We start from the raw sequence: 14,154 nt of genomic DNA, 5'->3' as shown, positions 1-14,154 counted from the left end.
GGTTTCTGTCAGCAATGGGGAGCCATTGAGGGGGAGAGAAGTGGGAGAGAAGAAAAGACGTGTTTCAGAGAGTATCCAGAAGATGGCACCATTGTAACACATCTTTTGCCTGAGAGCTTTTTAGCTGCTTGAGCTTTGCAGGTCAAGTCCACATGTGAAAATGTACCTTTTCTGAAGCATTCAGCCTAAAATGGTCTAGATTATTCTAGTGGCCTAGGCGGGATGGGCTTTCCTAAAAGGTGGAAGAACTCTCACACAGAAGCCCTGTCCTTTTTTATTTTTTAATTACATATTCATTTGACACCACCCCCAGCCACTTTTCGATTATGTATAGCCAGATACTCATTTTCTGCCTTTAAATTCTTTCAAATGGTTCAGTGGTGATGACAGAATGTTGATTATTGAGTATCTTGAGGTATATGAGAAAATTCAATAATTCCTCTGTTACTCTAAGAGGCTTTTAATTTTTTTCGTTCTTTTGGCCATTTGATTCAACTTACTTGAAACATCTCTACTTCCATGAAAAAAAAGAAGACTCAGTACAAAATACGAGAGTCCAAATGTTTTTCACTGAAGCCTCAGTGGCTCCCCTCTGAGAGACAGCAAGGCACATGTTTGTAGTTGGGAATCTGGCAGTAAGGAGCTTGAGGGCTGATGGTCAAGATGTTCTGGTTCAGAAGTTAGAAAATAAATAATTCCTGAGAGGAAGGATTCTTAGGCTCTGGGCAGCTGATACGGCAATAAAATAAATAGGCAGTAAAACACACTTCCTGTTTTGAGAGTTCACATTTCATATTGGCAAAGCTCATCTCTTAAATTCAATCTCATGCTTCCATAAATAAACCTGGCACCTTTTTAAACACTTTTCCATCTGCTTCAGAATGAGGAGTGCATTATTGAATACACCTCAGGGAGTCCCAGAAATGGGAATAGACTACTTGTGAGGAACACACCATTGCAGTTGGCCTTGGCCCAGAGAAGCCATCAGGAGATTGTTTGAGTTCAAACCATTGTAACAAGACCCCGAGGGTGTTTCCCCACCCCCTTTGCTTCTACTTGAGGTTGTCAGGTGGGAGCTTCTCACCAGGAGGAGGCAGGAACCATCTCAGGTTGAGTCAGGGTTAGGCACATTTGCAGGATTCTTTTCTATAATACCTGGGCTAGTCCTCATTCAGTTCCTGACACCTAGTTTCAACATATTAATCCAGTTTCCTAAGATGCATGGAAAAGCCCATCCTCCACCTTTCTTAGAGCCCAGAGGTCGGGTGTACAGAGCCTGGAGGGATACTGGGAACTCCTAGGGTTTGTGGTAATCAGGGTTGATGTTGGGAAGCATGGATTGCTGTCACGGAGAAAGGATTCAAGTCCTCATTTTGTCATTAAGTGTGGGATCTTGGACAGGTAGGTATGATCTTTGACATTGTATTCTTGGAGCATGGTAAGACAAAGTGAAGCAAAGCTTATAAAATCAACTGGTATGCTCTCTGGCACCAAATCAACAATCCACAGATACTAGCTATTTTTCTTATTTGACTTTCCCAGGTAAGCTTTATGAACCAGAAACTGGGAACAGACCCTGCCTGGCTCAGGCAGCCAACAGACAGTGTTATCATTTAGCATCTACATTTACCATTGAGGCCACTCTTAGATATTGGATACTTTCCTATTTTTTTTTTTACATCATATAATCTAACCCTTACATTAAACCTCAAATATTAAAATTTTAATTAATATTATTTTTATCTTACAAACAGAAGATCAGAAATACTACTAAATGTTATCAAATGTGACATGCCACTTGTTGTAAGGTATGCCATTTTTTACTTACCATCACAAAAGGAAATTAAAAACTTTGGTAATTATAACTGTAAGACTCCACCAGTTGCAAGATACATCGGAATTTCAGAGATTTTTAAAATGGGGGGGGGAGGTGTTCCTTTAAAACCAATGAACTATAGTAAGGAACCTGACTGATCTCATGCAGAGTTGGTGGCAGAAGCAGAATTTTAGTGCCAGAGACACCAGTGACTTGCAGTGTTTTTCTCTAAGTCAGGGCTTGTTCACCCTTATCAGCCACTCTCCGCACCCAGCAGGTCTTGGAGCAGCTCTGCCCTCCTCTGGAAGCCCTGCTCTGCTGTCCTGGGGAAGCCTTTTACAGTCCTCCAACTTGTACCACCGCTCACTTCAGGACGCTCCTGCTCTGAGCTCCTTGAACATGGAGAGGCAGACACATAGGAGTTTGGCTCACTAGTGCCAGTGGCTGGGCATTTCAGAGGTGAGTAGGAGGCAGAAGCTGCAGAGCCCATCATTGGTGCTGCCTGAAGTCCTTGCGGGGGGAGACAGGGAGTGTTCAACAAATGATTTCAGTATTGCATCACTGTTGTTATCATCTCCCAAGCCTGCAATTAGATTGGACTGTGATGAGAGTGGGATTTTGGCTCTATGGGATCATCCTACTCGGGAAGACACGGCCTGTCTTTCTCTTTTGAATATCTGGGACTGTAAGTACTCTTAAATTCAATGTGACGCTAAGTATTCCAACACTTTGACTTTTGTGCTTCAAGGAAATAAGCTGCTTCTGCCTCCTCATTGATTCTGATAAGATGGTGAGAAGAGTATTAGAACTTGGGCTGCAAGTTCCAAAATAAGATGTCTAAGATAAAGAAATTGAAAGCTTTATTCATATAAAAATGTCAATACAGAAACAGGTCATTTGCTTGCATTTCATCTCACTCAGATTTTACTAAAATTGAAATGTGAGTATGAAATTATACTGCCTTTCAGAAAAAATGCAGTTATATTAAAACTGACTTCCTGTTCTACCACTAACCAACCATCGCCTTGGCAAGTCAGTTCTTGCTAAGCCTCAGTCTCACTATCTATCATCCAGAGAGTTGAATTAGATAGTCTTTCTAATCCTTCTTGGCCCTGACATTCTGATTCTCTGACATGCTTCTCCTTACTGGGTTGAGCACCAATATTATTGATTGCGTTTGTTTCTGTCCATATAAACAGAAATGCCCTGGGGATCACAACATTTTTACACCTTTCATAGTATCACTGGAATCCTGAAATAGCCCATGACCTCTTTTGAAGCAATGTGCCTTAACATTTGCCTCAGAGAACCTGGTGAACTGAATTTTTCCTAGATGACCACAAGAGCGTTCTCAGTCTGTGCCTATGCAGCCTTGACAAGGATTCTGATCCAGCAGCATAAGAACTGTAGACTAAATCCTCACCATGGCACTCTGAACCAGGTTGGACCTCTGGAGGCAGTAAGACACCTACCCAGGGGCTTCATGCAAAGTTAGACCATGTCCCCAATGTTCATCTTGCCTCAGGGATCCCGTCACACCTTTGCACGCAGTTCTATCCTGGTGTGTGTGGTTGTCGGTTTGCACATTGTTTTCCCCAAATAGGTGTCAGATACTTGTACATTCAGAATGTGCCTGATGTATCTGGAGCCACAGAATCTGACACGGCGCCTGGCACTTCAGTGTACAATTGAGTCATGACCTAAACATGAGATTTCCTTTGCGGGCATGGATGAGGGGAAGGGGCTTTCTCATGGCAGGTATCATGGGAACACTGCTGTGGGGAGAGGGAAGAAACCTCAGAAGCAATTCCTAGATTATTTTCTACTTTTCTTCTGCCTGTTTTTGGGTCTTGTGTGTGTGTGTGTGTGTGTGTGTGTGAATTTGACTGTGAGGTTTACCTTGCATTCTTGCTTCCAGGATGCCATGAGTGCATAGAGTCTGCTTCTCTAGAATTCTTTACCCAGCCTGGTGTTTATGTTGTAGCTCAGAATTGGCCTTTTGTTTTACAAAGTATTGACATCATGCTTCCCTGGAAGGAGTTATCACTCTCTTTGAGGAGTTGTAGCAAAGGTCTTTTTTTTTTAATAGCCTTGGATCTTCCTTTACCTCCTTTCAATTGGCTTCTCAAGCAATGCTTAAGTTATCCCACCATCTCCTTCTTTGACCTCTGCTTGCCTTTGTTTAATTTTTCCCTTAGATTTTCTCTGAGGATAAGGAATCCCCTTGTTTTATCATCAACTTCTTTAAAAGATCTTTTTTGATTAACTTGGTTATTTTAATATTTGAGTCATCTTGGCAATCCATCATTTATCCATGCTGCAAGTTCTTTTGATTTATTACTAGCCTTCATCAAACACATTTTCCCTTGCTCCCCACCTCCAGATTAATCCAAACTCATCTGTGAAGCTTGTTACCAGAGAGTTGGGTCATTCTTATTTACTTGCTCCCTTTTGGGGCTGTAGGCATTAAGCTCTGGTACCCTGCCAACCTCCCCCAGAGTAGCTGGTCAACCTGCTTTAGCCTTCCTCAGCTGCTGGCACTGGCAGGTGAGGGAAATATGAAGAGTGGAAGCAGTGAGCCTTTTGGGTAGCATGCAGATTCTCCAAGGTCAAGATTGAGGGCAAGTCTCGTGGTCAGAGATATACCTCAGGCCATTGGATGCAAAGCCTGTATTATGCCAGCATCTGTCCTATTCTGTAAGCACACCCCGTCCACAGTCCATAACATACAGAAAACATCAGCCCTTTTGATCCAAGAACTGCATCAAATCATTTTGACCCTTTAAGGAAGATATGTAACCTGGGCCAAGTGGAGCCAGATGACTTTTTTATTACCAGAGCATAAAGCAATATTAAATGATTTCATGAGCTGTAGCCAGAACATCTGTTATTAAACATTAGAAATCTGATTTATTCAATTACAACAAATTGGCACTCAGCCCTCTCTAAAGTAATGCCTTGCCCTTGGGGCAAGAGAGTGTTGTTTGTCAGTTTTCTTTGTGAACATACCATCTTTCCACATATCATACGACTACTCCTCTTTTCTTTGAGAGATCATGGCCCAACCGAGGACAAGAACTTCCCTGGGCAGAGGGGTGCTAGGGGTGTGTAACATGGTCTGTTGTTTCAAGCACCAATGCACTGGATCTAGAACCATCACACCCCCGAAGGCTCCCAGGTTGTTATAGGCGGGAAGGGAGCACAAAGGAGGAGACCCTCATATGTACAACTTCAAAGGCTATAAAACTGATGCACAGAATTGTATAGCTGGTGGGTCCTGTGTCAGTGGCTAACTCCTCTAAATTGGCCCAATTTTCCCTTCAGCTGCTACTTCTGCAGCCTTAGGGGGCACATTGTTTTATTCCATTTGAAGCCATCCCCAGACTTCAGGGAAAATTCTGCTCTCGAGTCCTTCATTTATCACAGATAATATAATATTTGTGGGTATCCAGTCCTTTGGGACATGAGGCTTTTGCATTGATCAGAGTAACGAATGGAGATCATGGCATTCTGTTGGTGGGATGGCAGACTTTAATGACCAGGTAAGTGTGTGTTGGTGGGCACTGGGGTAGGCACAAGCAGTAAAAGGAGAAAATCTCTGGGAATATAGAGACTTTCCAAAGTTTTCCAAACTAATCCAAAGCTAGCCATTCATTTTATGGTTCATTTGCACATCACTCAGTAATCAGTTTTGGGATATTTACCTGTGCTAGTCACTGTGTTAAGTATTGGGAAATGGGCAATAAAAAGTTAAAGAAGAGTTGATCCATTTACTCAAGAAGTCCGCAGTCCGATAAGGAAAGTACGATGTTGGCACAAACTGAAGGAGAAAGTTATGAGTCATGGGAGAGTCACAGATAAAGGATTGGGGGAAGTTAAAGGGGAAAGAAAGAATACTGGAATGTTCCAGGAAGGGTTTCATGAGGGATGTGGAATTTGGGCTGGGCCTCAAGGCAGGATAGGGTGCTGAAAGAGAGAAAGGAGAGACAGTAGTTCTTGTAAAAAGAACTTGTGGCTTGAAACGAGGCGTGGGTATAGGGCAGCATGGAGTCATGCTCGAGTATTGGCCAATACTTGGCTCCCTGAAACCCACAGTCCATATATAGGGCTAATGGGAGACAAAGGGGGAGAACAGACCGACGCCCTATCTTGAAGGTCTTTACGTGCCTTGGCAAAGGCACATTGAATAGGCTGCAGCGTTCCGAGACTGCAAACAGCACTGTAATTCAGGAAGATTAATCTGAGACCATGAATAAATTTCTGTAGGGACACCTGAAAAAATGCAGCTGAGAGAGAATAAAAACTTGCACTGGAATCGTTGTGCTGGAGATGAGGAGAGGTATAGAGATGTGCACCGAGGCACTGGGATGTGTGCAGCAGCTACGTGTTGTTAGAAAAGGAGTGTGGCTTTTGGATTCAGACAGACTCTGGCATGACCTTCCCCTTTTTCTCACTCAGAACTAGCTGGAGGAAGCCACAGCTTCTCCAGGGCCCCTGGTCGTCCTCCCCAGCAATGTCCACTCATATGCGTTATTGAAGGCTCATCTAGTCCCTCCTGGTTTGTGGTGAGGCTCAGGTGAGACAACAGATTTGGGGACACTTCCTCAAGTCTGGAAAACAACAAAACAAAACAAAACAAACAAAACAAAAAACAAAAAACACCAGAAGTCTATTGTGGTTATTAAAGTTACTACCTGGATTTGTGGGATGAGTACAAGTGAAGGGTCTCAGATGAAGCTTGGTTTTTATACCAAGATGACTCTGAAGGTAGAGAGTCATGTGCTGGAAAATGAAGAAAGGAGGAAGGGAAAGGAGGTCCCCACTTACCTGGAGGCTTAAAATAAACCCTGGATAAATAATTGCACTGTTAACTTGAAACCACTGAAGATGTTTTATAATGTAGCTGCTAAGAAATTCTGTCTAAAAATTCCAAGGAAGCTCAAAACCAAAAAGGAAAAATATTGATACATTGGGCTGCATTAGAAATTGCAACTCCTTCTTTTTTATTTATTTATTTATTTATTTATTTATTTATTTATTTTTTAGATCTATTTGTTTGTTTGAGAGAGAGAGAGTCAGGGGCAGGAGCAGAGGGAGAGAGAATCCTAAAGCTCACTCCCCACTGAACACTGGCCCCTCAAAGGACTCAATCCCAGAACCCCGGGATCGTGACCTAAACCTAATGGGAGCCTTGGTGGCTCAGTGAAATGTCCAACTCTTTGATTTCAGTTCAGGTCATGATCTCAAAGTTGTGATACGGAGTCCCACATCGGAGTGGCCATGGAGCCACTTAAGATTCTCTCTCTCCTTCTAAAAACAAAGAAAAAAGAAATTACAACTTTTATTTAACAAAAAGGTATGAAGAAAATTGGAAGGAAAATAGCCAACAGGAAAACCTGTTGGCCAATCAAGTGCCTGGCATGAATGGATTTCTGAACACCTGAAGAGTTTTACACAAGAGTTAAAAACACAAATGACTGGCCAGATAGAAAAAGCAGCAAAGAAGATAAATGAATAATTTATACAAGGAGAAATACAAAGGATCAACATACAAAAGAAAATCAATTATTTCTTAATCAAAGATATTCAAATAAAGGAATCTTTTTACCTGCTAGATTGGTGATTCAATTAAAAAGATTGAGATTAATGTTTTTAATGAAGGGTTGAGAAATGATTACTATTGTGCATTATTGGGGGGGATGAAATAGAAAATATAGCAGTCTTTGTGGTGTTCAGTTTGATAATTCCTATAAGTGCTTGTGAGTGATATATCCTTTCAGTTACCAGACTCACATCTGGGACTTTACATGAAGAAAATAGATATATAAATATGAAAATATAAATAAATAAAGATGTTTCATGCATTGTTCAAATAGGCAAAAAAAAAAGAGAAACAAATACTTGATAAATTAGATAAATAAACTGTGAAATACCTAAAATTTTCTTTAGCTACTAAATCTAATGATATGGATCTTTATTTATTTAAATGTAAATTTAAATCTATTAATCAGATTTATTATTTATTATTTATTTATTAAAATCCATGCACATATTATTGAGTGAAGATGCATGGTGCTATCCCACTTATTTATAATATTATATATACATAAATATACTTGAATATACATATGCTTGTTTATGTAATGATACAAGATATATCTAGAGAGATGTTCACCAAAATGTCGCCAGTGTTATTCTCTGGACCAAAAGATTTCTGGTACATTTTTCTGTGTCGTTTCAATGTTTAAGTTTCTAAAGCATTCTTTTCCCAAAACAACCACATTTTAAAATAAAATACATAAAATAAATTAAGAGAAGGACCCAAAGAGGGACAGAGCAAAGAAAAGAAGGAGGTGGAAGTAGGAAGAGAAGGATGAGGAGAGGAAGGTGTATTAAAATGTACCCATGGGGTTTTAATTTATGGAGATGACTAGATGCCTATACAGAGAGACCGATGGCATTGAAAGAAAAGCTTATTATATACAGTTTTCAAGTCAAGGGGCGCACCATGCAACACAAGGCCACACAAGGAAACACCAACTTTTTCCTAGAGGCAGAAGAAGCAGTGAGGAGAAACCATAATCTTGAGCCTTTCCTGAGCTTTCTGAGAGCAAGGCAAGGCAGGGCATGGGAAGCAGTTCCTAACTGGCTTATTGGACTAATGTCTGCAGGCTCTGGGATGTAGAAGCAGTCTCTAGCTACCTATTACCCAGCCTGGAGTTGATTCAGAGCAGGGGAAATGCTGGCTTGCTACATGTGAGCTCCATGAAGGAGGTGGCTGGGGGATGCATGTGAAAGGTGCGTTCGCAGGTGAGTTGTTTATTAGCTCTAAGAATTAACTAGTGCTGGAAGGGCAGTCTCTCCCTGGCCAGCTAGCCACCCCCTACACACACCTAATGTCAAAACATTATAAAATTTCAAACATAATGAACATAGAAAAGAGTGACTGAAGAAAGGGAGAGAGGAAATACTTGGTGGGGGAATTCTGAGAAGGGGGAAGGGATGGATTCTGAGGGTAAATGGGGGAGTGGGATCTTGCAGTGGTCTGATAGAAAGGCAGGGCTTCTTCCAAGGATGAAGAGAAGAAGATGTGAGAAGCTACACCAAATTCTTCTGTATAGAGAGGCAAAAAGAACCCGCCTTCAGATGGTCTTGATCTTAGTAAAAAAATAAAAAAGTTTTCTAAGCTATTTCTATAGGAAAATGACCTTGATAGAGTCTGGAAAAGAATTAGAACAAAACTGAGGTGATTTTAATCAGTTGTTGCAGAAAGTTGAGCATGAGGTGTTCTAGGTGCAAATAAAAGAGCTTCCATTAGGTCCAGAGAAAGTTATTTTCACACATACACACACACACCCAATGAGTTTGCCTCAGGGTGAAGCTTGGATGTTTGCTCATTATGGAATAGACTTCTAGACTTTTTAGCCTTACTCTTAAACCTCAATTCCTTGAATAAAACAGTTTCTGCATCAGGGATTAGCTTCCCTGCCAAGACAATACTAGAACCTATGTTGGATGCCATACTGTCCACCACGGTGGTGGCTCTTGAGTCATTGTTAGTTGGATCACCCACCCTTCTATGTGCCAACTCCTGCTCCATACACATGCAGCATAGAAAATGGTTAATAAAAACCCACCTCACAATTCCTGACATGACAGAAGAGAAGGATAAAAACAAACACGTTGTCTTATTCCTTTCCCAACATTTGATATCCTGAACATTTTCATAGGTCTGTTCGTTTAAATTGTGTTCCTTAATGAAGCCAGCCCCCGTTTGAGACTCATGCAGGCAGGAAATAAATTTGCTAATGAATGAATGAATGATTCCATCCTTTATTTCAATAGAGTTTTGTTATGTGCAGTACAATAGAGAAGATGACCTAATTATCACTGCTTTCTCTCTTCATGCTTGGTTTAGTAACTGATGTCTCCAAATGCTTGAGTGAGGGCAGATGAAGGAGAGAAACATGAAACAACCCCCAGATGTCAACTGATTGCACATGACAGTGCCTGGCTGTGTGAAGTGATAAATATATTCTGCCGACATCAGGCTGAGCAAAGCCAATGTGGACACATATTCAGAAAAACAACAAGCCAACGTGGTCATTTCTCTGGGCCTTGTCTTCGTTCTTTCCAACTCAACTGCATTTTTTACTCCTGATTTGGAGGCTATTTACAGTATATCCCAGGGAGCTAGCCCGCAGTGTTGATCTACTTTCTTTTGGAAATATTAGACTTTGTCTCCTGAGGGAGTCAGAAGGATTGTTTGTTAGTTTAAAAATAAGTCATACATTTGATCATGATTGTGCAAGTCTCTCTCCTCCTCCATGAAGTGTCCATCTCAGGGATGGTGGAAAGGAAGATGTCCACAGGGAGACCAGAGGCAAGACAGTTGTCTATGGGGCATGATGTCTCTTATCTGGAGATGAAAGAGCCAAGAAAAGAAACATAACACTGAACGCTTTTTACCAAGAAATGAAGTCAAAAGGGAAAAGAATTCCCTATTAGTAGGAGGGGATTAATACCTAAGCCAACTTTTCTCATAGCTTCTCCAGCGGATTCTTTGAAAGGAAAAGCAGGAAAAGCGAGCAATAGTTGTACGATACCTACAGAGATCCGAAACAGAGATTTTGAAAGTTGCTGCCCAGCTGAATAACTGTCACATTCTGTGTCATGTCATCCAGACACGGGCTTGGACCATCACTCTGATTGTATGAACATTTCATTTTGAATCATACAGATAATTCCTGTGTTTTGTTGTTTTGTTTTGTTTGTTTGTTAGTTTTTTTCTCAACTATACATTCTCTTTCTGTATAATCTTCTTTGAGCTCATAGCCTAACACCACATGTTGGATGATAAAACCTAACTTGTAAACTATAGACTCATATCCTTTCTGAGCTCTGATCATGTCTACAAAGGCAGTCCTGATTGTCTCAGAGACCTCTTAAGTTTGTTCCCCAAACTAAACCCATCCTGTTGTCCCAAAACCAGTGTCTCCTTCATCCTGATATTTTAGTGAATTGTTCCCTATGCCTAATCTTTCAAAGGAAAAAAAAATACCTGTACTGTTAACCAGAGTTGTGGTCCTAAAGGCTTGATCATATCAGGTCTCTTAGGAAAAAAAAAAAAAAGAAAGAAAGGAATAACACATCTGAACTTAGAATGAAGTCACAAGCTGTGCAGATTGTCTTTATTATCTCATTTGCATCTCCAGGGCATTCAATGCCTTTGGCTGCTGCCTCTTTTTGGACTGCCTCCTTCATTCCTGTAACTTCCTACTCCTTCATCCATTCTCTGTGAGTTTCTTGTTTTGGCTCTTCTGCCTACTTCTCTGTAGTGATATTATTCCTTACTAAAGATATTAGGTAATCTCTTTTATCATTCTATATTAGAGTACTTTAAAAAAAAAAAAACACCCTGAGGGCTTCCTATTCAGTAGATCCAGGATCTGTGTTTTCAAGAAGTTCTCCAGGTAATTCTAAGTGATTTGTATAACATCCTTTTATATATAATTTGCAAGGTAAACAAATGCAGGGTGGTGCTATCTTTAGAGACAGAATGTGTATTATGGCTATAACCTGTATTTCTCCTAGTGGGGCCAAGTGGCTGAGACTGGCTAGATGTTCACCAAACCTATTTCTTCTCCTTCCAAGATATTCAGCTCCCTTGCAGTTCCTTGAGGTCATATGTCTGAGTTCTGGCTTGAGAATAGAAGTTAATATGCCCATAAAACCCTTCCATTTGTACTTCTCCATGCTCATTTCCTCTTCCAGTTGTCTGAGTCAATAGCCATGGAAAACTTGAAAGTTCTGAATTGAAAGTGGCCCAGGCTCTGTTATTCTGAGTCATTGACATACTGTGTGGAAGAGGGTTTCCCTACTGACCTGTACTGGGAGATAACCAAGAAGAAAACTTATACTGTGTCAAGCCATTGACACTTAGGGGCTATTTGTTGTAACACTTGACACATTACTAACTAATACAGTTAGATAAAAGGTAATGCTGAATTAGCCATTCCCATGGTGTATCTCAGGAACACCTAGGTACTCTTTGGTTTCCTATGCCTCATGGCTTCCTAGTTACTGTAACATTGCCTAGCTGATGGTTTCTTAACTTTTCTTGTATGATAGATACATTTGGCAGCCTGGTGAATCCAATGGATAGATTTCAGAAGAAAATATTTTTTAATGCTTTAAAATATTAATGCAGTGCTACAAAAGAAACTCATTGATTGGAATCATTGCTATAACATTAAATAATTGATGGGTGCCTGGGTGGCTGTCAGTTGAGTATTCAAGTCTTGGTTTCAGCTCACGTCATGATCTCAGGGTCATGAGATTGAGCCCCAAGTGGAGTTCCACACCTGGTGGAGAGTCTGCTTGAGATTCTCTCCCTCTGCCCCTACCCTGCATGTGTTATCTCTAAAAATAAATAAATAAATACATCCTTAAAAATAAATAAAATGAACTCCCTTTCAAAAATAATTTTTTTATTATGTTCAGTTAGCCAACATATAGTATATCACTAGTTTTTAGTGCAGCATTCAATGATTCATTAGTTGTGTATAACATCCAGTGCTCATCTGACAGCTACCCAGTGATAGGCAAAAATAATTAAAATTTATGGTACTGTTATGAACATGTTAGAGAGCGAAATAAAATATTAAACACGTAAGCAAGCTAGAAGGGGAGTTTTTACAGAACCATCAGTATGTGTAGGTTGGCTAGTGTCACTTGCCTTGAATAAGAATATTGAACTGTGGGGTGGTCTTTGTCAAGGCAACACACATGTCATGTTTAGTCAATGTTGATTTTTTTGTTTGTTTTATTTTGATGGTTGCAAGTGTAGAAATCCCAATTCACAGAGATATATTGAGGCATTTGGAATGAAAACTTCCATAGATGGTATTTAAAGGCCAGGAGAGTCTTCTCTTAAGGAATACCAGAACTCTCCAAGGATTTTTGAGTTAGACTCTGATGTAGTGAGATTTCACTTTTGCGATCCATGAGCTCATATTTGGCTAGATCAACATCTTTGATACAGTTTGTATCCGAAACTGTTCAGTAACACATAATGAAAATGACTCATCCTTTTCCACATATTGATCAACAAACAATTGTAGAGAGAGAATGTATTGCAGATGTCTGGGCAGCTAGTAGTTGGTGGCTGAATGATACCTGGATTGGGGTTACCTGAAAGCAATCTGGCAACATTCTCCAGGAAACTGATCATGTGAGATCTTAGGTCTAAGAGCTCCAAAGTTTTAAAGAATTTTGATTTTTTTTTTCCCCCTCAAACAAGTTTAAGAATCCACTGAATTCTGCCCATGGATCTCTTTGGGAGAAGTATGGGTCCCAGGTATAAACCCCCAGTCCAGCCCTTTGAGTTAATACTGTGTAGATACAGAAATCTTTCTTCTTGCCAAAGGGTGTTCATGTGGATGTGGCCTTTTGTGAGTAAGCATATGTCCTGAAATGAGACATAGTTCACTCTTCCTTTTCTTCCACTCAGTTGACACCTTCTCTATTTTTCCTTGCCCTGTCTTGTGGCTAGAAACCCTCACCAAAAGGATAGATTTCCAGAACCCAGGCTGTAAACCAGGCCACACACACTACAGTGTTCAGTGGTGGCACTGGGAAAGCATCTTTAATTTTCTATCTTATTTTTCCCCTGAAAACTGCCCTGTTTTCTCATAGTTTTATATGAGTGCCATATAAAATATAAAGGGAAATATATAAAAGTGAGATGGAAGTAACCTTTATAGATACAAAAATACAAATAAACACTTGTGTTCGCTGTGTTTAACTTTCCTTTGTTCAGATAATTCTCTTAAGCACTAGGTTAAGTACACACACATGCACACACATACTAAGAAAGAGAGAGAGGTGGGAGAGAGAGAAATTGGCATTATCAGATGAATCGGCATTATCGGTGAATCAGATTTCTCATCAAAGACATCCCCTAGAGGAGTGGAACTGAGTCCTAGCATCTGTGAATTTCTGCTACCTGGCTCGATGAAAGACAGAGGTACATAAACAGGTAAATAAATGTCTGTTAAAGTGAGCTAAAGCCTGCTAGTTCAAGGATGGTTTGTAAATATCTTGGATAGACAATTATCTTAAATAACTAGCACAGTCTATTTTTTTTATTTATATCAATTAACTAATATATAGTAAATTCTTAGTTTCAGATGTAGAGTTCAGTTATACCTCAGTTGGATATAATACCCAATAGCACTATCTGTTTTCAGCCAAAGTGGGTTTATTTGAATGTAATACAGTTTTTCAGGAATCCTATAATCTTGAGAGAGTTACTTAAGCTCTCCTTAGCTCACTTA

This window comes from Neovison vison, chromosome 8 (assembly GCF_020171115.1).
Source record: "Neovison vison isolate M4711 chromosome 8, ASM_NN_V1, whole genome shotgun sequence".
Taxonomy (NCBI): Eukaryota; Metazoa; Chordata; class Mammalia; order Carnivora; family Mustelidae; genus Neogale; species Neogale vison.
This window is presented reverse-complemented; position numbering follows the sequence as displayed.